Source organism: Cryptomeria japonica, unplaced genomic scaffold (genome assembly GCF_030272615.1).
Source record: "Cryptomeria japonica unplaced genomic scaffold, Sugi_1.0 HiC_scaffold_358, whole genome shotgun sequence".
Lineage (NCBI taxonomy): Eukaryota > Viridiplantae > Streptophyta > Pinopsida > Cupressales > Cupressaceae > Cryptomeria > Cryptomeria japonica.
This window is the reverse complement of record NW_026729180.1, coordinates 107,501-132,469: the sequence shown is the minus strand read 5'-3', so window position 1 is coordinate 132,469 and position 24,969 is coordinate 107,501. Positions and strand designations below refer to the sequence as shown.

At 61.0% G+C, this 24,969-nt stretch overlaps 2 non-coding genes across 2 annotated transcripts; both read right to left on the bottom strand.

The window, feature by feature from the left end:
• Positions 1–5,897: 5,897 nt before the first annotated feature.
• Positions 5,898–6,016, bottom strand: LOC131870948 (5S ribosomal RNA). Its single transcript, XR_009369249.1, has one exon. It is a non-coding gene; the product is annotated as a 5S ribosomal RNA (ribosomal RNA).
• A 7,804-nt stretch (positions 6,017–13,820) lies between these two features.
• LOC131870947 (5S ribosomal RNA) lies at positions 13,821–13,939 on the bottom strand. The gene has a single exon (XR_009369248.1). It is a non-coding gene; the product is annotated as a 5S ribosomal RNA (ribosomal RNA).
• Positions 13,940–24,969: the final 11,030 nt, after the last annotated feature.

Here is a 24,969-nt window from a genome sequence, read left to right as displayed (position 1 = left end):
TTTCACTATCTTTCAGAACGGAAATTTTAAAATATCGTTTTTTTTTGCCTTTTCTGGAAATTAGTGAAGGCAGCGCATCAAAGGTGCGCAACGCTGGTGCGAACCTGGGAGCGCTCCGATGTGTGCTCCAAGGTGCGGCGTGCACGAAGTCGGAGCCCGGTTTGCCTCGGGTGCGCCCTGGTGGGCACCATGGTGCGCACCAAGGAGCGCTCCGAAGTGTGCTCCAAGGTGCGGCCTGCACGAAGTCGGAGCCCGGTTTGCCCCGGGTGTGCACCTCGGGTGGGCACCTTGGTGCGCATGCCTTGCCTGGGCTGCGCACCAGGGCGGGCTCAAGATGGCACCCGCGTTCCTTTTTTTTCACTATCTTTCAAAACGGAAATTTTAAAATCTCATTTTTTTTTGCCTTTTTCTGGAAATTAGTGAAGGCAGCGCATCAAAGGTGCGCACCTCGCTGCCCACCACGGTGCGCAACGCCGGTGGGCACCCGGGAGTGCTTCGAAGTGTGCTCCAAGGTGCTGCGTGCACGTTGTCGGAGCCCGGTTTGCCCCGGGTGCGCACCTCGCGTGCACCTTCGTCGGGGTGGGCACCTTGGCTTGGTTTGCCCCGGCTGCGCTCCGAAGCGGGGTTATTGGAGCGCCGCCTCTTTTTTTGTCGGAGCGTTTGGTGGGGTTTCTCGCATTGGCTCTTCCGAGGCCCGGTTGCCACCCTGGCGCGCACGAAGTCGGAAGTAGGGTTAATTGCCCGGGTGCGCACCTTTGCCAGGGTGGCACCTTACCTGGGCTGCGCACCAGGGCGGGCTCAAGATGGCACGCGCGTTCCGTTTTTTTCACTATCTTTCAAAACGGAAATTTTAAAATCTCCTTTTTTTTTTGCCTTTTCTGGAAATTAGTGAAGGCAGCGCATCAAAGGTGCGCACCTCGCTGCCCACCTTGGTGTGCTCTGAGGTGCGCACCCGGGAGCGCTACGAAGTGTGCTCCAAGGTGCGGCGTGCACGTTGTCGGAGCCCGGTTTGCCCCGGGTGCGCACCTCGCCTGCACCTTGGCCGGGGTGGGCACCTTGGCTGGGTTTGCCCAGGGTGCGCTCCGAAGCGGGGTTACTGGAGCGCCCCCTCTTTTTTTGTCAGAGAGTTTGGTGGGGTTTCTCGCATTGGCTCTTCCCAGGCCCGGTTGTTGGGTGCGCTCCCACCCTGGCGCGCGCGAAGTTGGAAGTTGGGTTAATTGCCCGGGCGCGCACCTTCGCCAGGGTGGGCACCTTGGTGCGCAAACCTTGGCTGGGCTGCGCACCAGGGCGGGCTCAAGATGGCACCAGCATTCCCTTTTTCTCACTATCTTTCAAAACGGAAATTTTAAAATCTCGTTTTTTTTTTGCCTTTTATGGAAATTAGTGAAGGCATCGCATCAAAGGTGCGCACCTCGCTGCCCACCTTGGTGTGCTCCGAGGTGCCCACCACGGTGCGCAACGCCGGTGCGAACCCGGGAGCGCCCCGATGTGTGCTCCAAGGTGCGGCGTGCACGAAGTCGGACCCCGGTTTGCCCCGGGTGCGCACCTCGCGTGCACCTTGGTGCGCACACCTTGGCTGGGTTGCGCGGCCTGGTGGGCACCATGGTGCGCACCAAGGAGCGCTCCGAAGTGTGCTCCAAGGTGCGGCGTGCACGAAGTCGGAGCCCGGTTTGCCCCGGGTGCGCACCTCGCGTGCACCTTCGCCGGGGTGGGCACCTCGGCTGGGTTGCGCGCCCTGGTGCGCACCAAGGAGCGCTCTGAAGTGTGCTCCAAGGTGCGGCGTGCACGAAGTCGGAGCCCGGTTTGCCCCGGGTGTGCACCTCGCGTGCACCTTCGCTGCGGTGGGCACCTTGGCTGGGTTGCGCGCCTTGGTGGGCACCATGCAGTGCACGAAGTCGGAGCCCGGTTTGCCCCGGGCGCGCACCTCCGCCAGGGTGGGCACCTTGGTGCGCACAACTTGCCTGGGCTGCGCACCAGGAAGGGCTCAAGATGGCACCCGCGTTCCGTTTTTTTCACTATCTTTCAGAACGGAAATTTTAAAATATCGTTTTTTTTTGCCTTTTCTGGAAATTAGTGAAGGCAGCGCATCAAAGGTGCGCAACGCTGGTGCGAACCTGGGAGCGCTCCGATGTGTGCTCCAAGGTGCGGCGTGCACGAAGTCGGACCCCGGTTTGCCCCGGGTGCGCACCTCGCGTGCACCTTGGTGCGCACACCTTGGCTGGGTTGCGCGCCCTGGTGGGCACCATGGTGCGCACCAAGGAGCGCTCCGAAGTGTGCTCCAAGGTGCGGCGTGCACGAAGTCGGAGCCCGGTTTGCCCCGGGTGCGCACCTCGCGTGCACCTTCGCCGCGGTGGGCACCATGGCGTGCACGAAGTCGGAGCCCGGTTTGCCCCGGGTGCGCACCTCGCGTGCACCTTCGCCGGGGTGGGCACCTTAGTGTGCAGACCTTGGCTGGGTTGCGCGCCCTGGTGGGCACCATGGTGCGCACCAAGGAGCGCTCCGAAGTGTGCTCCAAGGTGCGGCCTGCACGAAGTCGGAGCCCGGTTTGCCCCGGGTGTGCACCTCGGGTGGGCACCTTGGTGCGCATGCCTTGCCTGGGCTGCGCACCAGGGCGGGCTCAAGATGGCACCCGCGTTCCTTTTTTTTCACTATCTTTCAAAACGGAAATTTTAAAATCTCATTTTTTTTTGCCTTTTTCTGGAAATTAGTGAAGGCAGCGCATCAAAGGTGCGCACCTCGCTGCCCACCACGGTGCGCAACGCCGGTGGGCACCCGGGAGTGCTTCGAAGTGTGCTCCAAGGTGCTGCGTGCACGTTGTCGGAGCCCGGTTTGCCCCGGGTGCGCACCTCGCGTGCACCTTCGTCGGGGTGGGCACCTTGGCTGGGTTTGCCCCGGCTGCGCTCCGAAGCGGGGTTATTGGAGCGCCGCCTCTTTTTTTGTCGGAGCGTTTGGTGGGGTTTCTCGCATTGGCTCTTCCGAGGCCCGGTTGCCACCCTGGCGCGCACGAAGTCGGAAGTAGGGTTAATTGCCCGGGTGCGCACCTTTGCCAGGGTGGGCACCTTACCTGGGCTGCGCACCAGGGCGGGCTCAAGATGGCACGCGCGTTCCGTTTTTTTCACTATCTTTCAAAACGGAAATTTTAAAATCTCCTTTTTTTTTTGCCTTTTCTGGAAATTAGTGAAGGCAGCGCATCAAAGGTGCGCACCTCGCTGCCCACCTTGGTGTGCTCTGAGGTGCGCACCCGGGAGCGCTACGAAGTGTGCTCCAAGGTGCGGCGTGCACGTTGTCGGAGCCCGGTTTGCCCCGGGTGCGCACCTCGCCTGCACCTTGGCCGGGGTGGGCACCTTGGCTGGGTTTGCCCAGGGTGCGCTCCGAAGCGGGGTTACTGGAGCGCCCCCTCTTTTTTTGTCAGAGCGTTTGGTGGGGTTTCTCGCATTGGCTCTTCCCAGGCCCGGTTGTTGGGTGCGCTCCCACCCTGGCGCGCGCGAAGTTGGAAGTTGGGTTAATTGCCCGGGCGCGCACCTTCGCCAGGGTGGGCACCTTGGTGCGCACACCTTGGCTGGGCTGCGCACCAGGGCGGGCTCAAGATGGCACCAGCATTCCCTTTTTCTCACTATCTTTCAAAACGGAAATTTTAAAATCTCGTTTTTTTTTTGCCTTTTATGGAAATTAGTGAAGGCATCGCATCAAAGGTGCGCACCTCGCTGCCCACCTTGGTGTGCTCCGAGGTGCCCACCACGGTGCGCAACGCCGGTGCGAACCCGGGAGCGCCCCGATGTGTGCTCCAAGGTGCGGCGTGCACGAAGTCGGACCCCGGTTTGCCCCGGGTGCGCACCTCGCGTGCACCTTGGTGCGCACACCTTGGCTGGGTTGCGCGGCCTGGTGGGCACCATGGTGCGCACCAAGGAGCGCTCCGAAGTGTGCTCCAAGGTGCGGCGTGCACGAAGTCGGAGCCCGGTTTGCCCCGGGTACGCACCTCGCGTGCACCTTCGCCGGGGTGGGCACCTCGGCTGGGTTGCGCGCCCTGGTGCGCACCAAGGAGCGCTCCGAAGTGTGCTCCAAGGTGCGGCGTGCACGAAGTCGGAGCCCGGTTTGCCCCGGGTGCGCACCTTCGCCGCGGTGCGCACCATGGCGTGCACGAAGTCGGAGCCCGGTTTGCCCCGGGTGCGCACCTCGCGTGCACCTTCGGCGGGGTTGCGCGCCCTGGTGGGCACCATGGTGCGCACCAAGGAGCGCTCCGAAGTGTGCTCCAAGGTGCGGCGTGCACGAAGTCGGAGCCCGGTTTGCCCCGGGTGCGCACCTCGCGTGCACCTTCGGCGGGGTTGCGCGCCCTGGTGGGCACCATGGTGCGCACCAAGGAGCGCTCCGAAGTGTGCTCCAAGGTGCGGCGTGCACGAAGTCGGAGCCCGGTTTGCCCCGGGTGCGCACCTCGCGTGCACCTTCGCCGCGGTGGGCACCATGGCGTGCACGAAGTCGGAGCCCGGTTTGCCCCGGGTGCGCACCTCGCGTGCACCTTCGCCGGGGTGGGCACCTCGGCTGGGTTGCGCGCCCTGGTGCGCACCAAGGAGCGCTCCGAAGTGTGCTCCAAGGTGCGGCGTGCACGAAGTCGGAGCCCGGTTTGCCCCGGGTGCGCACCTCGCGTGCACCTTCGCCAGGGTGGGCACCTCGGTGCGCACACCTTCTCAATGTTTTCTTGCCTTTTCTGGAAATTGGTGAAGGCAGCGCATCAAAGGTGCGCACCTCGGTGTGCTCCGAGGTGCGAACCCGAGAGCGCTCCGAGGTGCCCACGAAGTCGAAAGTCGGGTTAATTGCATTGTTTTCCCCGGGTGCGCTCCGAGGTGCGCAACATCGGCGCGCACCAAGGAGGGCTCCGAAGTGTGCTCCAAGGTGCGCACGATGGCGTGCACCTCTGGTGCGCACGATTCGGAGCTCGGTTTGACCGGGGTGCGCACACCTTGGCTGGGTTGCGCACCTTTTGTGCGCTCCAAGGTGCGCACGAAGTCGGAGCTCGGTTTGCCCCGGGTGCGCACCTTCGCCAGGGTGCGCACCTTGATGCGCACGCCTTGGCTGGGCTGCGCACCTTGGTGGGCGCCATGGTGCGCACCTTTCGTGCGCTCCAAGGTGCGCACGAAGTCGGAGCTCGGTTTGCCCCGGGTGCGCACCTTGGTGGGCGCCATGGTGCACTCCGAGGTGCCCAAGATTGGTGCGCACCAAGGAGCGCTCCGAAGTGCGCTCCAAGGTGCGCGCGAAGTCGAAAGTTGGGTTAATTGTCCGGTTTGCCTCGGGTGCGCACCTTGCGTGCACCTTCGCCAGGGTGGGCGCCTTGGTGCGCACACCTTGGCTGGGCTGCGCACACCTTGGCACCCGCGTTTCCTTCATTTTAAATTTTTTTTTTTTACAATCTCTCAAGTGGGAAATTCTATAATCTCAACTTTTTTTGCCTTTTCAGGAAACTTTTGAATGGAGCGCATCATTGGTGCGCTCCGAAGTGTGCTCCAAAGCTCTCTCCAGCTGCGTGCACCTGCCCCGGCCGCGCACCCGGCCCCGCCCAGCTTCGCTCACCTGTCCCGGGCGTCTGGTGCGGAACCTTAGAGTAAGAAACATCACCGTGCACCTTGGCCAACGTGCGCGACTCGACCGAGCGCGCACTGGCCGAGGTGCACACCGATTTCACCTGGGTGCGCGCGCAGCACCTCGGGCGCACCGGGGTGCGCGCACAACGCCCGGGTTGCACCGTGGCCTGTGTGCTCGGGGCGCCTCGGGTGCGCGCTCGGTGTCGCCCCCGCGCGCGCGGTAGTGCGGGCAGCGCACCCCGGCCCGGCCCGGCCCCGACGAGAACGCAAACGGGCAAAAGGTTTATTCAAATAGCATTGCGACGCCCGGTGAAAAACTAAAAAAGGGTGCAACACCGGGACTTCCCGGGAGGTCACCCATCCCAGTACTACTCCGGCCCAAGCGCGCTTAACTGCGGAGTTCTGATGGGATCCGGTGCACTAACGCTGGTATGATCGCACCCGTTATGAGCTTGTCGCAGTGTGTACTTAGCAAACCGCGACCCACGTGCGAATCCACCCCGGCCACCCACCCCCGTCGAGGTGCACACCCTCCCTCGCGAAGTGCGCCCCGTTCGCCAAGTGTGAGCCCTGCCCGGGTGCGCGCACCTTGCTAGGGCGTCGGGTGTGCACCCGGCCCGGCCTACGTGCGTGCACCTGGAGGGGGCGTCGTGTGCGTGCAGTGTCCCGTCTGCAACGCGGTGCCCACACACCACCTCGGGCGCAACGACCTGCGCTCACATGTGGGCCGAGTGCACCTTGGTGCATGTTCGGGGCGCCTCGGGTGCACGCTCGATCTTGCCCCGGTGCACCAAGGCGCTCGGTTTGCCCCGGGTGCGCACTTGGTGCAAGGTGGGCACCCAAAATAGGGATCAAGCACCAAAACACAAGTTTCGGGATGCAAAATGGGACCCAAGGACCACAAATGCGTTCCAAGACCCATGATGGGTCCACGAGAACAAAAATGTGTTCCGAGACTTAATAAACAAATATTGGGTTTTAGGAGAAGAAACATGCTCTGATGCCCAAAACGAGAATCGACCCCGAAAAGGCCACAGGCCAAAAGTGGGATGCGAGACAAAAAAAAATGGGACCCGAGGACCAAAATTGGGTTCCCAGGTCGAAGACAGGGCAACCGGACAAGAAACGACCTCTAAGGCTCGAAATGAGTCCCGACGACTAAAACTTGACAAGAAGCACCCATCAGGCACCCAACTCGACACCCATGGGATGCCGACCCACCCGGGCTTCCACCTAGCACACCTTGGCACCCACCCACCCTCGCACCCAACCTCGCACCCAACTTAGCACCTTTGAACCCACATTGGCACTCACCCTGACCCTGGCACCTTGGAACCCACATTGGCACTCACCTTGACCCTGGCACCCACCTTTGCACTCACCTTGGGACCCACCCTGGCTCCCACCTCGGCACCCACCCAGACACCCACCTTGGTTCCTTGGCACCCACCTTGGATCCTTGGCACCCACCCCGACACCCACCTTGGCACGCAACTTGGCTACTTGCCACCCACCTTGGCTCCTTGACGCCCACCCCGACAACCACCCCGTGACCTACCCTGGCTAGGGTTGGTGCACACCCACCCTGGTGCCCACCTTGGCACCCACCCTATGACCCACCTTGGCACGCACCTTAGTACCCACCCCGTTACCCACCCTAGGACCCACCCCGTGACCCACCTTGGCCAGGGTGGGTGCCTTGGTGCGCACAACTTGCCTGGGCTGCACACCAGGGCGGGCTCAAGATGGCACCCGCGTTCCGTTTTTTTCACTATCTTTCAAAACGGAAATTTTAAAATCTCATTTTTTTCTTTTTTTTGCCTTTTCTGGAAATTAGTGAAGGCAGCGCATCAAAGGTGCGCAATGCTGGTGCGAACCCGGGAGCGCTCCGATGTGTGCTCCAAGGTGCGGCGTGCACGAAGTCCGAGCCCGGTTTGCCCCGGGTGCGCACCTCGCGTGCACCTTCGCCGGGGTGAGCACCTTGGCTGGGTTGCGCGCCCTGGTGCGTACCAAGGAGCGCTCTGAAGTGTGCTCCAAGGTGCGGCGTGCACGAAGTCGGAGCCCGGTTTGCCCCGGGTGTGCACCTCGGGTGCGCACCTCGCGTGCACCTTCGCTGCGGTGGGCACCTTGGCTGGGTTGCGCGCCTTGGTGGGCACCATGCAGTGCACGAAGTCGGAGCCCGGTTTGCCCCGGGCGCGCACCTCCGCCAGGGTGGGCACCTTGGTGCGCACAACTTGCCTGGGCTGCGCATCAGGAAGGGCTCAAGATGGCACCCGCGTTCCGTTTTTTTCACTATCTTTCAGAACGGAAATTTTAAAATATCGTTTTTTTTTGCCTTTTCTGGAAATTAGTGAAGGCAGCGCATCAAAGGTGCGCAACGCTGGTGCGAACCTGGGAGCGCTCCGATGTGTGCTCCAAGGTGCGGCGTGCACGAAGTCGGAGCCCGGTTTGCCTCGGGTGCGCCCTGGTGGGCACCATGGTGCGCACCAAGGAGCGCTCCGAAGTGTGCTCCAAGGTGCGGCCTGCACGAAGTCGGAGCCCGGTTTGCCCCGGGTGTGCACCTCGGGTGGGCACCTTGGTGCGCATGCCTTGCCTGGGCTGCGCACCAGGGCGGGCTCAAGATGGCACCCGCGTTCCTTTTTTTTCACTATCTTTCAAAACGGAAATTTTAAAATCTCATTTTTTTTTGCCTTTTTCTGGAAATTAGTGAAGGCAGCGCATCAAAGGTGCGCACCTCGCTGCCCACCACGGTGCGCAACGCCGGTGGGCACCCGGGAGTGCTTCGAAGTGTGCTCCAAGGTGCTGCGTGCACGTTGTCGGAGCCCGGTTTGCCCCGGGTGCGCACCTCGCGTGCACCTTCGTCGGGGTGGGCACCTTGGCTTGGTTTGCCCCGGCTGCGCTCCGAAGCGGGGTTATTGGAGCGCCGCCTCTTTTTTTGTCGGAGCGTTTGGTGGGGTTTCTCGCATTGGCTCTTCCGAGGCCCGGTTGCCACCCTGGCGCGCACGAAGTCGGAAGTAGGGTTAATTGCCCGGGTGCGCACCTTTGCCAGGGTGGCACCTTACCTGGGCTGCGCACCAGGGCGGGCTCAAGATGGCACGCGCGTTCCGTTTTTTTCACTATCTTTCAAAACGGAAATTTTAAAATCTCCTTTTTTTTTTGCCTTTTCTGGAAATTAGTGAAGGCAGCGCATCAAAGGTGCGCACCTCGCTGCCCACCTTGGTGTGCTCTGAGGTGCGCACCCGGGAGCGCTACGAAGTGTGCTCCAAGGTGCGACGTGCACGTTGTCGGAGCCCGGTTTGCCCCGGGTGCGCACCTCGCCTGCACCTTGGCCGGGGTGGGCACCTTGGCTGGGTTTGCCCAGGGTGCGCTCCGAAGCGGGGTTACTGGAGCGCCCCCTCTTTTTTTGTCAGAGAGTTTGGTGGGGTTTCTCGCATTGGCTCTTCCCAGGCCCGGTTGTTGGGTGCGCTCCCACCCTGGCGCGCGCGAAGTTGGAAGTTGGGTTAATTGCCCGGGCGCGCACCTTCGCCAGGGTGGGCACCTTGGTGCGCAAACCTTGGCTGGGCTGCGCACCAGGGCGGGCTCAAGATGGCACCAGCATTCCCTTTTTCTCACTATCTTTCAAAACGGAAATTTTAAAATCTCGTTTTTTTTTTGCCTTTTATGGAAATTAGTGAAGGCATCGCATCAAAGGTGCGCACCTCGCTGCCCACCTTGGTGTGCTCCGAGGTGCCCACCACGGTGCGCAACGCCGGTGCGAACCCGGGAGCGCCCCGATGTGTGCTCCAAGGTGCGGCGTGCACGAAGTCGGACCCCGGTTTGCCCCGGGTGCGCACCTCGCGTGCACCTTGGTGCGCACACCTTGGCTGGGTTGCGCGGCCTGGTGGGCACCATGGTGCGCACCAAGGAGCGCTCCGAAGTGTGCTCCAAGGTGCGGCGTGCACGAAGTCGGAGCCCGGTTTGCCCCAGGTGCGCACCTTCGCCGCGGTGGGCACCATGGCGTGCACGAAGTCGGAGCCCGGTTTGCCCCGGGTGCGCACCTCGCGTGCACCTTCGCCGGGGTGGGCACCTCGGCTGGGTTGCGCGCCCTGGTGCGCACCAAGGAGCGCTCTGAAGTGTGCTCCAAGGTGCGGCGTGCACGAAGTCGGAGCCCGGTTTGCCCCGGGTGTGCACCTCGCGTGCACCTTCGCTGCGGTGGGCACCTTGGCTGGGTTGCGCGCCTTGGTGGGCACCATGCAGTGCACGAAGTCGGAGCCCGGTTTGCCCCGGGCGCGCACCTCCGCCAGGGTGGGCACCTTGGTGCGCACAACTTGCCTGGGCTGCGCACCAGGAAGGGCTCAAGATGGCACCCGCGTTCCGTTTTTTTCACTATCTTTCAGAACGGAAATTTTAAAATATCGTTTTTTTTTGCCTTTTCTGGAAATTAGTGAAGGCAGCGCATCAAAGGTGCGCAACGCTGGTGCGAACCTGGGAGCGCTCCGATGTGTGCTCCAAGGTGCGGCATGCACGAAGTCGGACCCCGGTTTGCCCCGGGTGCGCACCTCGCGTGCACCTTGGTGCGCACACCTTGGCTGGGTTGCGCGCCCTGGTGGGCACCATGGTGCGCACCAAGGAGCGCTCCGAAGTGTGCTCCAAGGTGCGGCGTGCACGAAGTCGGAGCCCGGTTTGCCCCGGGTGCGCACCTCGCGTGCACCTTCGCCGCGGTGGGCACCATGGCGTGCACGAAGTCGGAGCCCGGTTTGCCCCGGGTGCGCACCTCGCGTGCACCTTCGCCGGGGTGGGCACCTTAGTGTGCAGACCTTGGCTGGGTTGCGCGCCCTGGTGGGCACCATGGTGCGCACCAAGGAGCGCTCCGAAGTGTGCTCCAAGGTGCGGCCTGCACGAAGTCGGAGCCCGGTTTGCCCCGGGTGTGCACCTCGGGTGGGCACCTTGGTGCGCATGCCTTGCCTGGGCTGCGCACCAGGGCGGGCTCAAGATGGCACCCGCGTTCCTTTTTTTTCACTATCTTTCAAAACGGAAATTTTAAAATCTCATTTTTTTTTGCCTTTTTCTGGAAATTAGTGAAGGCAGCGCATCAAAGGTGCGCACCTCGCTGCCCACCACGGTGCGCAACGCCGGTGGGCACCCGGGAGTGCTTCGAAGTGTGCTCCAAGGTGCTGCGTGCACGTTGTCGGAGCCCGGTTTGCCCCGGGTGCGCACCTCGCGTGCACCTTCGTCGGGGTGGGCACCTTGGCTGGGTTTGCCCCGGCTGCGCTCCGAAGCGGGGTTATTGGAGCGCCGCCTCTTTTTTTGTCGGAGCGTTTGGTGGGGTTTCTCGCATTGGCTCTTCCGAGGCCCGGTTGCCACCCTGGCGCGCACGAAGTCGGAAGTAGGGTTAATTGCCCGGGTGCGCACCTTTGCCAGGGTGGGCACCTTACCTGGGCTGTGCACCAGGGCGGGCTCAAGATGGCACGCGCGTTCCGTTTTTTTCACTATCTTTCAAAACGGAAATTTTAAAATCTCCTTTTTTTTTTGCCTTTTCTGGAAATTAGTGAAGGCAGCGCATCAAAGGTGCGCACCTCGCTGCCCACCTTGGTGTGCTCTGAGGTGCGCACCCGGGAGCGCTACGAAGTGTGCTCCAAGGTGCGGCGTGCACGTTGTCGGAGCCCGGTTTGCCCCGGGTGCGCACCTCGCCTGCACCTTGGCCGGGGTGGGCACCTTGGCTGGGTTTGCCCAGGGTGCGCTCCGAAGCGGGGTTACTGGAGCGCCCCCTCTTTTTTTGTCAGAGCGTTTGGTGGGGTTTCTCGCATTGGCTCTTCCCAGGCCCGGTTGTTGGGTGCGCTCCCACCCTGGCGCGCGCGAAGTTGGAAGTTGGGTTAATTGCCCGGGCGCGCACCTTCGCCAGGGTGGGCACCTTGGTGCGCACACCTTGGCTGGGCTGCGCACCAGGGCGGGCTCAAGATGGCACCAGCATTCCCTTTTTCTCACTATCTTTCAAAACGGAAATTTTAAAATCTCGTTTTTTTTTTGCCTTTTATGGAAATTAGTGAAGGCATCGCATCAAAGGTGCGCACCTCGCTGCCCACCTTGGTGTGCTCCGAGGTGCCCACCACGGTGCGCAACGCCGGTGCGAACCCGGGAGCGCCCCGATGTGTGCTCCAAGGTGCGGCGTGCACGAAGTCGGACCCCGGTTTGCCCCGGGTGCGCACCTCGCGTGCACCTTGGTGCGCACACCTTGGCTGGGTTGCGCGGCCTGGTGGGCACCATGGTGCGCACCAAGGAGCGCTCCGAAGTGTGCTCCAAGGTGCGGCGTGCACGAAGTCGGAGCCCGGTTTGCCCCGGGTACGCACCTCGCGTGCACCTTCGCCGGGGTGGGCACCTCGGCTGGGTTGCGCGCCCTGGTGCGCACCAAGGAGCGCTCCGAAGTGTGCTCCAAGGTGCGGCGTGCACGAAGTCGGAGCCCGGTTTGCCCCGGGTGCGCACCTTCGCCGCGGTGCGCACCATGGCGTGCACGAAGTCGGAGCCCGGTTTGCCCCGGGTGCGCACCTCGCGTGCACCTTCGGCGGGGTTGCGCGCCCTGGTGGGCACCATGGTGCGCACCAAGGAGCGCTCCGAAGTGTGCTCCAAGGTGCGGCGTGCACGAAGTCGGAGCCCGGTTTGCCCCGGGTGCGCACCTCGCGTGCACCTTCGGCGGGGTTGCGCGCCCTGGTGGGCACCATGGTGCGCACCAAGGAGCGCTCCGAAGTGTGCTCCAAGGTGCGGCGTGCACGAAGTCGGAGCCCGGTTTGCCCCGGGTGCGCACCTCGCGTGCACCTTCGCCGCGGTGGGCACCATGGCGTGCACGAAGTCGGAGCCCGGTTTGCCCCGGGTGCGCACCTCGCGTGCACCTTCGCCGGGGTGGGCACCTCGGCTGGGTTGCGCGCCCTGGTGCGCACCAAGGAGCGCTCCGAAGTGTGCTCCAAGGTGCGGCGTGCACGAAGTCGGAGCCCGGTTTGCCCCGGGTGCGCACCTCGCGTGCACCTTCGCCAGGGTGGGCACCTCGGTGCGCACACCTTCTCAATGTTTTCTTGCCTTTTCTGGAAATTGGTGAAGGCAGCGCATCAAAGGTGCGCACCTCGGTGTGCTCCGAGGTGCGAACCCGAGAGCGCTCCGAGGTGCCCACGAAGTCGAAAGTCGGGTTAATTGCATTGTTTTCCCCGGGTGCGCTCCGAGGTGCGCAACATCGGCGCGCACCAAGGAGGGCTCCGAAGTGTGCTCCAAGGTGCGCACGATGGCGTGCACCTCTGGTGCGCACGATTCGGAGCTCGGTTTGACCGGGGTGCGCACACCTTGGCTGGGTTGCGCACCTTTTGTGCGCTCCAAGGTGCGCACGAAGTCGGAGCTCGGTTTGCCCCGGGTGCGCACCTTCGCCAGGGTGCGCACCTTGATGCGCACGCCTTGGCTGGGCTGCGCACCTTGGTGGGCGCCATGGTGCGCACCTTTCGTGCGCTCCAAGGTGCGCACGAAGTCGGAGCTCGGTTTGCCCCGGGTGCGCACCTTGGTGGGCGCCATGGTGCACTCCGAGGTGCCCAAGATTGGTGCGCACCAAGGAGCGCTCCGAAGTGCGCTCCAAGGTGCGCGCGAAGTCGAAAGTTGGGTTAATTGTCCGGTTTGCCTCGGGTGCGCACCTTGCGTGCACCTTCGCCAGGGTGGGCGCCTTGGTGCGCACACCTTGGCTGGGCTGCGCACACCTTGGCACCCGCGTTTCCTTCATTTTAAATTTTTTTTTTTTACAATCTCTCAAGTGGGAAATTCTATAATCTCAACTTTTTTTGCCTTTTCAGGAAACTTTTGAATGGAGCGCATCATTGGTGCGCTCCGAAGTGTGCTCCAAAGCTCTCTCCAGCTGCGTGCACCTGCCCCGGCCGCGCACCCGGCCCCGCCCAGCTTCGCTCACCTGTCCCGGGCGTCTGGTGCGGAACCTTAGAGTAAGAAACATCACCGTGCACCTTGGCCAACGTGCGCGACTCGACCGAGCGCGCACTGGCCGAGGTGCACACCGATTTCACCTGGGTGCGCGCGCAGCACCTCGGGCGCACCGGGGTGCGCGCACAACGCCCGGGTTGCACCGTGGCCTGTGTGCTCGGGGCGCCTCGGGTGCGCGCTCGGTGTCGCCCCCGCGCGCGCGGTAGTGCGGGCAGCGCACCCCGGCCCGGCCCGGCCCCGACGAGAACGCAAACGGGCAAAAGGTTTATTCAAATAGCATTGCGACGCCCGGCGAAAAACTAAAAAAGGGTGCAACACCGGGACTTCCCGGGAGGTCACCCATCCCAGTACTACTCCGGCCCAAGCGCGCTTAACTGCGGAGTTCTGATGGGATCCGGTGCACTAACGCTGGTATGATCGCACCCGTTATGAGCTTGTCGCAGTGTGTACTTAGCAAACCGCGACCCACGTGCGAATCCACCCCGGCCACCCACCCCCGTCGAGGTGCACACCCTCCCTCGCGAAGTGCGCCCCGTTCGCCAAGTGTGAGCCCTGCCCGGGTGCGCGCACCTTGCTAGGGCGTCGGGTGTGCACCCGGCCCGGCCTACGTGCGTGCACCTGGAGGGGGCGTCGTGTGCGTGCAGTGTCCCGTCTGCAACGCGGTGCCCACACACCACCTCGGGCGCAACGACCTGCGCTCACATGTGGGCCGAGTGCACCTTGGTGCATGTTCGGGGCGCCTCGGGTGCACGCTCGATCTTGCCCCGGTGCACCAAGGCGCTCGGTTTGCCCCGGGTGCGCACTTGGTGCAAGGTGGGCACCCAAAATAGGGATCAAGCACCAAAACACAAGTTTCGGGATGCAAAATGGGACCCAAGGACCACAAATGCGTTCCAAGACCCATGATGGGTCCACGAGAACAAAAATGTGTTCCGAGACTTAATAAACAAATATTGGGTTTTAGGAGAAGAAACATGCTCTGATGCCCAAAACGAGAATCGACCCCGAAAAGGCCACAGGCCAAAAGTGGGATGCGAGACAAAAAAAAATGGGACCCGAGGACCAAAATTGGGTTCCCAGGTCGAAGACAGGGCAACCGGACAAGAAACGACCTCTAAGGCTCGAAATGAGTCCCGACGACTAAAACTTGACAAGAAGCACCCATCAGGCACCCAACTCGACACCCATGGGATGCCGACCCACCCGGGCTTCCACCTAGCACACCTTGGCACCCACCCACCCTCGCACCCAACCTCGCACCCAACTTAGCACCTTTGAACCCACATTGGCACTCACCCTGACCCTGGCACCTTGGAACCCACATTGGCACTCACCTTGACCCTGGCACCCACCTTTGCACTCACCTTGGGACCCACCCTGGCTCCCACCTCGGCACCCACCCAGACACCCACCTTGGTTCCTTGGCACCCACCTTGGATCCTTGGCACCCACCCCGACACCCACCTTGGCACGCAACTTGGCTACTTGCCACCCACCTTGGCTCCTTGACGCCCACCCCGACAACCACCCCGTGACCTACCCTGGCTAGGGTTGGTGCACACCCACCCTGGTGCCCACCTTGGCACCCACCCTATGACCCACCTTGGCACGCACCTTAGTACCCACCCCGTTACCCACCCTAGGACCCACCCCGTGACCCACCTTGGCCAGGGTGGGTGCACCCACCCTGGTGCCCACCTTGGCACCCACCCATCCTAGCACCCAGCCTGTGACCGGGCTTGGAACCCAACCTTGCACCCGCACCCGTCTTGGCCAGTGTGGGTGCGCACCCATCCTGGCACCCACGTTGTGACACACCCTTTAACCCACGCACCCTAGCACCCACGTTGGCACCCACCTTGGAACCCAACCTAGCAACTTGGCACCCACCCCGTGACCCACCTTGGCATCCACCATAGCAGTCGCCGACTTGGCACCCACCTCGGCACCCACCTTGACACTTGTGGACCCACCTTGCCACTCACCCTAGCATCGACCCATCCTAGCACCCACCCTGGCACCTTTGCACCCTAGCACTCACCCATCCTAGCACCTAACCTGTGACCCACCTTGACACTCACCCTCGCACCCACCTTGGAACCCAACCTAGCACCCACCCACCCTGACACCAACCCTAGCACCTACCCACCCTTGCACCCACCCTGTGACCCATCTTGGCACCCACCCATCCTACCACTCAACCTATCACCCACCTTCTCACCCACCTTGGCATCCACCTTAGCACCCACCCACACTGGCACCTTGGCACCCACCTCGGGCAAGGTGGGTGCACACCCACCCTGGCACCCAATTTAGAACCCACCGAGCATGTTACCCACCTTGGCACCCACATTGCAGCCCACCCTAGTACCCACCCTATGACCCACATTGGCATCCACACCCTAGCACCCAGGCACCTCGACACCCGCCTTGACACCCACCCTAGCACTGAACCTGTGACCCACCTTGGAACTCACCCTAGAACCCACCCACCCTGTGAACCACCTTGGCATCCACCTTAGCACCCACCCACCTTGGCACCCACTCTAGCACTCACCCATCCTAACACCCAACTTGTTACCCACCTTGGCACCCGCCCTCGCGTCCACCTTGAAACCCACCCTAGCACCCACCCACGCAGGAGCCCACCTTGGCACCCAACCTAACACCCACGCATCCTGGCACCCAACTTGTGACCCACCTTGGAACCCACCCTAGTACCCACCTTTGAACCCACTATATCACCAACCCACCTTGGCACCCACCCTATGACCCTCTTTGGAATCCACCCTAGCACGCACCCACCCTGGCACCCACCATGGAGCGCACCCTAGCACCCACCCACCTCGGCACGCACCTCAACACCCACCTTGGTGTGCGCACTGCGCCAACCTCTCAAAGACCCTATGTGGTGCGCTCCAAAGTGTACACCTTTGGTGCGCTCCAAGGTGCGCACCTTTGGTGCACACCGAGGTGCACACCAAAGTGTGCACCGAGGTGAGCACCAAAGTGCACTCCAGGGTGCACACCAAGGCGTGCACCTTTGGTGCGGTCAATGCAAACGAATTCGGAAGTTGGGGTCGATGTCCTAATCGCTGCTGCAGACTACACGTATGAGAATCGGACAAATAGCTTTATATAGGGGAGGTGTTGCGTTTGATGGGTCGACTCCCCTGGTTGTGTGCACTGCACCAACTTCAAAGACCCTGTCTTGTTTAAGAAGTCAAAAGTTGGGGTGGATGTCCTAATCATTGCTGCAGTCTACGCATGTATGAGAATCAGACAAATAGCTTATATAGGGGAGGTGTTGCATTCGGTGGGTTGACTCCCCTGGTTGTGCGCACTGCGCCAACCTCAAAGACCCCGCATAGCAGAAGAAGTCGGAAGTCGGATTTTGGTGAGCACCAAGGCGTGCACCTTTGGTGCGGTCAACGCAGACGAATTCAGAAGTTGGGGTGGATGTCCTAATCGTTGTTGCAGGCTACACATGTATGAGAATCAGACAAATAGCTTATATAGGGGAGGTGTTGGGTTTGATGGGTCAACTCCCTTGGTTGTGCGCATTACGCCAACCTCAAAGACCTTGTTTTCGTTAAGAAGTCAAAAGTTGGGGTCAATGTCCTAATGGCTCCTGCAGGCTACACATGTATGAGAATCGGACAAATAGCTTATATAGGGGAGGTGTTGGGTTTGATGGGTCGACTCCCCTGGTTGTGCGCATTACGTCAACCTCAAAGACCTTGTTTTCGTTAAGAAGTCAAAAGTTGGGGTCGATGTCCTAATTGCTCCTGTAGACTACACATGTATGAGAATCAGACAAATAGCTTATATAGGGGAGGTGTTGGGTTTGATGGGTTGACTCCCCTAGTTGTTCGCATTACACCAACCTCAAAGACCTTGTTTTCGTTTAGAAGCCGAAAGTTGGGGTCGATGTCCTAATTGCTCCTGCAGGCTACGCATGTATGAGAATCAGACAAATAGCTTATATAGGGGAGGTGTTGGGTTTGATGGGTCGACTCCCCTGGTTGTGCGCATTGCGCCAACCTCAAAGACCCTGCATTGCGGATGAAGTCGAAAGTCAGAGTTTGGTGTGCTACAAGGTGTGGTCGAAGGTGCTCACCTAGGTGTGCACCTTTGGAGCACAGGAAAAGTGCCCTCCAAAAGTGCGCACCTTTGGAGTGCACAAAAGTGCCCTCCAAAAGTGCGCACCTTTGGAGCGCAGAAAAGTGCCCTCCAAAAAGTGCCCTCCAAAAGTGCGCACCTTTGGAGCGCAGAAAAGTGCCCTCCAAAAAGTGCCCTCCAAAAGTGCGCACCTTTGGAGCGCAGAAAAGTGCCCTCCAAAAAGTGCCCTCCAAAAGTGCGCACCTTTGGAGCGCAGAAAAGTGCCCTCCAAAAAGTGCCCTCCAAAAGTGCGCACCTTTGGAGCGCAGAAAAGTGCCCTCCAAAAAGTGCCCTCCAAAAGTGCGCACCTTTGGAGCGCAGAAAAGTGCCCTCCAAAAAGTGCCCTCCAAAAGTGCGCACCTTTGGAGCGCAGAAAAGTGCCCTCCAAAAAGTGCCCTCCAAAAGTGCGCACCTTTGGAGCGCAGAAAAGTGCCCTCCAAAAAGTGCCCTCCAAAAGTGCGCACCTTTGGAGCGCAGAAAAGTGCCCTCCAAAAAGTGCCCTCCAAAAGTGCGCACCTTTGGAGCGCAGAAAAGTGCCCTCCAAAAGTGCGCACTTTTGGTGCGCACCAAGGCGCTGGTTCGGTCGTTGCAGGCGAGTTCGGAAGTTGGGGTCGATGTCCTGAGCGGAGGTGCAAACTACACAGGTGTCGGAATCGGACAAATAGCTTATATAGGGGAGGTGTATGCTTCGATGGGTCGACTCCCCAGGTTGAGCGCACCGCGCCAACCTCAAAGACCCTACGGTATGGATGAAGTCGGAAGTTGGGTCCGATGACCGATTCGATTAGTAGGTATGCTCATGAGGTCGGAATTTGGGTCCGATGACCTGCCATGTGCAGGAAGGCGAATGTTGACACTGTGCGTTGCAAGGTGCACACCAAGGCGCTGGTGCGGTCTTTTTAGTCGAGTTCGGAAGTTGGGGTCGATGTCCTGATCGGAGGTGCAAGCTACACAGGTGTGGGAATCGGACAAATAGCTTATATAGGGGAGGTGTATGCTTCGTTGGGTCGACTCCCCGGGTTGAGCGCACCGCGCCAACCTCAAAGACCCTACGGTATGGATGAAGTCGGAAGTTGGGTCCGATGACCGATTCGATATGTAGGCATACTCGCGAGGTCGGAATTTGGGTCCGATGACCTGCCACGTGCAGGAAGGCGAATGTTGGCACTGTGCGTTGCAAGGTGCGCACCAAGGCGCTGGTTCGGTCGTTGGAGGCGAGTTCGGAAGTTGGGGTCGATGTCTTGATCGGAGGTGCAAACTACACAGGTGTGGGAATCGGACAAATAGCTTATATAGGGGAGGTGTATGCTTCGTTGGGTCGACTCCCCGGGTTGAGCGCACCGCGCCAACCTCAAAGACCCTACGGTATGGATGAAGTCGGAAGTTGGGTCCGATGACCGATTCGATATGTAGGCATACTCGCGAGGTCGGAATTTGGGTCCGATGACCTGCCATGTGCAGGAAGGCGAATGTTGGGACTGTGCGTCGCAAGGTGCGCACCAAGGCGCTGGTGCCGTCGTTGCAGTCGAGTTCGGAAGTTGGGGTCGATGTCCTGGTCAGAGGTGCAAACTACACAGGTGTGGGAATCGGACAAATAGCTTATATAGGGGAGGTGTATGCTTCGATGGGTCGACTCCCTGGGTTGAGCGCACCGCGCCAACCTCAAAGACCCTACAGTATGGATGAAGTCGGAAGTTGGGTCCGATGACCGATTCGATACGTAGGCATATTGGCGAGGTCTGAATTTGTGTCCGATGACCTGCCATGCGCAGGAAGGCGGAATTTGGGTCCGATGACCGAGTTGATGGCGTGCCATGCGCAGAAAGGCGGAATTTGGGTCCGATGACCGAGTTGATGTTGATGGCCCGCCATGCACAGGAAGGCGGAATTTGGGTCCGATGACCGATTTGAAGGCGTGCCATACGCAAAAAGGCGGAGTTTGGGTCCGATGACCGAGTTGATATTGATGGCCCGCCATGCGCAGGAAGGCGGAATTTGGGTCCGATGACCTGACATACGCATGGAGTCCGACTCGGGGGCCGATGTTCGATTCGATGACTTGCATTGTGGGTAAAGTCGGAAGTTGTGGTCTTTGACCCGATTCGATGACCAGACTTCGGCTGCTTGAGAATCGGACAAATAACTTATATAGGGGAGGTAGTGTTCTCGAGCATCCTCCCCCCGTGCCCGTTTATGTCGATTGATGCTGGTGCTCGACTGGTTGGAGCGCTCGGATGCAAAAATCTTGCACCAGGATTTATCGATTGTGATGGACACGGCAAGTCTCCTGATTGCTATGCAGGAGCTCATCGTGAATCTCTATGCGGCCTTGGTATGGACTCGACCTGCGGAATGGTTCGGCAATGGTAGTCGCTCCAACACGTCCTTGCAATGGCCACAGAGGTGATTCGACTAGAGCTCCAGTCTAGCTTTTGGGTTGCTTGGCGGACTGGTATAGCCGCGATCGAGTTCCGGCCATGAACGTTTTAGATAGCTCTTGGGCTTTCTGGGACGGAAGTCGGAAGTTTGGGCTGTTGTCCGATTTGATGACCATTCTTCGGATGTGTGAGAATCGGACAAATAACTTATATAGGGGACTGTGTTGTCTCACGCAGCCCCCTCCGTGCCCCTCTATCTCGACCGATGTTGGTGCTTGAAAGGGTTGGGATCGCTCGGATTTATAAACGTGCACCACCATTTGTCGAGTGTGAGGGACGCGGCAGGTCTCCTAAATGCTATGCGGGCGCTCTCTGAGAATCTCTATCCGGCCTCGACACAGACTAGTCTTGCTGAATGGTTTGGCACTGGTAGTCGATCCAACACGTCGTTGTTGTGGCCGCCTAGGCGATTCGATTCGAGCCCCCGTCTAGCTTTTGGGTTGCTTGGCGGATTTTGCCCTATCCGCAAGTGAGCTCGGTCCCTAAACGTTCGAGAAACCCGATTGCTATGCGCCGACTCTCTTTCTTGCGAGCCTCCATCTAGCTTTTGGGTCTCTACGGAACGGAAGTCGGAATCTGGGACCGTTGTTTGATTCGACGAGGCAGACTACGGTTGTGCGAGAATCGGACAAATAACTTATATAGGGGAGGTGTTGACTGGAGCATTCTCCCCCGTGCCCCTCTAACTCGACCAATGCTGGCGCTCGAACGGTGGTAGCGCTCGGATTTTCATTGAGCGCCAGCATTGGTCGATTTAGAGGGGCATGCGAGATTCCCGAATGCTATGCGAGGGCTCTAACGGAAATGTCTATTGGTTTCGGTATGGATGCAATTGCGAGTGGTTCGGCAAAGGTAGTCGTTCCGATGCGTCCATGTCGTGGCCAAATCGATAATTCGATTTGAGCCCTCGTATAGCATTTGGGTCTCTCGATGTGATTCCGCATTCCAGTCCCTTTGGGCACTGCTTGAGCCGCATCCCAGGGGGTTCCCTTCCCAATAATCTGCCTCGCAACCCGATTGCTATGCGGTGAGGCTCCTCGGCCGCCTCGGAACTATCTGTGTATCAGACGCATCGCGGGATAAGGGGTTGGCAACGGTAGTCGCCCCAAGCGCGTCCGATGCTTGGACCATTCCGAGGCGGCCCTGAAGCCTCTTCCGTCTAGCCGTTGGGTCCTTCTCGCCGCATCCCTCGCCTCGCACCCCGATTGCTATGCGGTGAGGCTCCTCGGCCGCCTCGGAACTATCTGTGTATCGGACGCGTCGCGGGATAAGGGGTTGTCACTGGTAGTCGCCCCAAGCGCGTCCGATGCTTGGACCATTCCGAGGCGGCCCTGAAGCCTCTTCCGTCTAGCCGTTGGGTCCTTCTCGCCGCATCCCTCGCCTCGCACCCCGATTGCTATGCGGTGAGGCTCCTCGGCCGCCTCGGAACTATCTGTGTATCGGACGCGTCGCGGGATAAGGGGTTGTCATTGGTAGTCGCCCCAAGCGCGTCCGATGCTTGGACCATTCCGAGGCGGCCCTGAAGCCTCTTCCGTCTAGCCGTTGGGTCCTTCTCGCCGCATCCCTCGCCTCGCACCCCGATTGCTATGCGTTGAGGCTCCTCGGCCGCCTCGGAACTATCTGTGTATCGGACGCGTCGCGGGATAAGGGGTTGTCACTGGTAGTCGCCCCAAGCGCGTCCGATGCTTGGACCATTCCGAGGCGGCCCTGAAGCCTCTTCCGTCTAGCCGTTGGGTCCTTCTCGCCGCATCCCTCGCCTCGCACCCCGATTGCTATGCGGTGAGGCTCCTCGGCCGCCTCGGAACTATCTGTGTATCGGACGCGTCGCGGGATAAGGGGTTGTCACTGGTAGTCGCCCCAAGCGCGTTCGATGCTTGGACCATTCCGAGGCGGCCCTGAAGCCTCTTCCGTCTAGCCGTTGGGTCCTTCTCGCCGCATCCCTCGCCTCGCACCCCGATTGCTATGCGGTGAGGCTCCTCGGCCGCCTTGGAACTATCTGTGTATCGGACGCGTCGCGGGATAAGGGGTTGTCACTGGTAGTCGCCCCAAGCGCGTCCGATGCTTGGACCATTCCGAGGCGGACCCGAAGCCTCTTCCGTCTAGCCGTTGGGTCCTTCTCGCCGCATCCTTCGCCTCGCACCCCGATTGCTATGCGGTGAGGCTCCTCGGCCGCCTCGGAACTATCTGTGTATCGGACGCGTCGCGGGATAAGGGGTTGTCACTGGTAGTCGCCCCAAGCGCGTCCGATGCTTGGACCATTCCGAGGCGGACCCGAAGCCTCTTCCGTCTAGCCGTTGGGTCCTTCTCGCCGCATCCCTCGCCTCGCACCCCGATTGCTATGCGGTGAGGCTCCTCGGCCGCCTTGGAACTATCTGTGTATCGGACGCGTCGCGGGATAAGGGGTTGTCACTGGTAGTCGCCCCAAGCGCGTCCGATGCTTGGACCATTCCGAGGCGGACCCGAAGCCTCTTCCGTCTAGCCGTTGGGTCCTTCTCGCCGCATCCCTCGCCTCGCACCCCGATTGCTATGCGGTGAGGCTCCTCGGCCGCCTTGGAACTATCTGTGTATCGGACGCGTCGCGGGATAAGGGGTTGTCACTGGTAGTCGCCCCAAGCGCGTCCGATGCTTGGACCATTCCGAGGCGGACCCGAAGCCTCTTCCGTCTAGCCGTTGGGTCCTTCTCGCCGCATCCCTCGCCTCGCACCCCGATTGCTATGCGGTGAGGCTCCTCGGCCGCCTTGGAACTATCTGTGTATCGGACGCGTCGCGGGATAAGGGGTTGTCACTGGTAGTCGCCCCAAGCGCGTCCGATGCTTGGACCATTCCGAGGCGGCCCCGAAGCCTCTTCCGTCTAGCCGTTGGGTCCTTCTCGCCGCATCCCTCGCCTGGCACCCCGATTGCTATGCGGTGAGGCTCCTCGGCCGCCTTGGAACTATCTGTGTATCGGACGCGTCGTGGGATAAGGGGTTGTCACTGGTAGTCGCCCCAAGCGCGTCCGATGCTTGGACCATTCCGAGGCGGCCCCGAAGCCTCTTCCGTGTAGCCGTTGGGTCCTTCTCGCCGCATCCCTCGCCTCGCACCCCGATTGCTATGCGGTGAGGCTCCTCGGCCGCCTTGGAACTATCTGTGTATCGGACGCGTCGCGGGATAAGGGGTTGTCACTGGTAGTCGCCCCAAGCGCGTCCGATGCTTGGACCATTCCGAGGCGGACCTGAAGCCTCTTCCCTCTAGCCGTTGGGGCTTTCTCGCCGCATCCCTCGCCTCGCACCCTGATTGCTATGCTGTGAGGCTCCTCGGCCGCCTTGGAACTATCTGTGTATCGGACGCATCGCGGGATAAGGGGTTGGCAGTGGTAGTCGCCCCAAGCGCATCCGATGCTTGGACCATTCCGAGGCGGCCCTGCAGCCTCTTCCGTCTAGCCGTTGGGGCCATCTCGCCGCATCCCCCACCTCGCACCACGATTGCTATGCGGTGAGGCTCCTTGGCCGCCTCGGAACTATCTGTGTATCGGACGCATCGCGGGATAAGGGGTTGTCACTGGTAGTCGCCCCAAGCGCGTCCGATGCTTGGACTATTCCGAGGCGGCCCTGCAGCCTCTTCCGTCTAGCCGTTGGGGCCATCTCGCTGCATCCCCCACCTCCTCGGCCGCCTCGGAACTATCTGTGTATCGGACGCATCGCGGGATAAGGGGTTGGCAGTGGTAGTCGCCCCAAGCGCGTCCGATGCTTGGACTATTCCGAGGCAGCCCTGCAGCCTCTTCCGTCTAGCCTTTGGGGCCATCTCGCCGCATCCCTCGCCTCGCACCCCGATTGCTATGCGGTGAGGCTCCTCGGCCGCCTGGGAACTATCTTCGTATCGGACGCATCGCGGGATAAGGGGTTGTCACTGGTAGTCGCCCCAAGCGCGTCCGATGCTTGGACTATTCCGAGGCGGCCCTGTGGCCTCTTCCGTCTAGCCGTTGGGGCCATCTCGCCGCATCCCCCACCTCGCACCCCGATTGCTATGCGGTGAGGCTCTTCGGCCGCCTTGGAACTATCTTCGTATCGGACGCATCGCGGGATAAGGGGTTGTCACTGGTAGTGGCCCCAAGCGCGTCCGATGCTTGGACTATTCCGAGGCGGCCCTGCAGCCTCTTCCGTCTAGCCGTTGGGGCCATCTCGCCGCATCCCCCACCTCGCACCCCGATTGCTATGCGGTGAGGCTCCTCGGCCGCCTTGGAACTATCTTCGTATCGGACGCATCGCGGGATAAGGGGTTGTCACTGGTAGTCGCCCCAAGCGCGTCCGATGCTTGGACTATTCCGACGCGGCCCTGTGGCCTCTTCCGTCTAGCCGTTGGGGCCATCTCGCCGCATCCCCCACCTCGCACCCCGATTGCTATGCGGTGAGGCTCCTCGGCCGCCTTGGAACCATCTTCGTATCGGACGCATCGCGGGATAGGGGGCTGTCACTGGTAGTCGCCCCAAGCGTGTCCGATGCTTGGACCATTCCTAGGCGGCCCTGAAGCCTCTTCCGTCTAGCCGTTGGGGCCTTCCCGCCCCATCCCTCGCCTCGCACCCCCGATTGCTATGCGGTGAGGCTCCTCGGCCGCCTTGGAACCATCTGTGTATCGGACGCATCGCGGGATAAGGGGTTGGCACTGGCAGTCGCCCCAAGCGCGTCCGATGCTTGGACCATTCCGAGGTGGCCCTGAAGCCTCTTCCGTCTAGCCGTTGGGGCCTTCCCGCCCCATCCCTCGCCTCGCACCCCGATTGATATGCGGTGAGGCTCCTCGGCCGCCTTGGAACTATCTGTGTATCGGACGCATCGCGGGATAAGGGGTTGGCACTGGTAGTCGTCCCAATCGCATCCGATGCT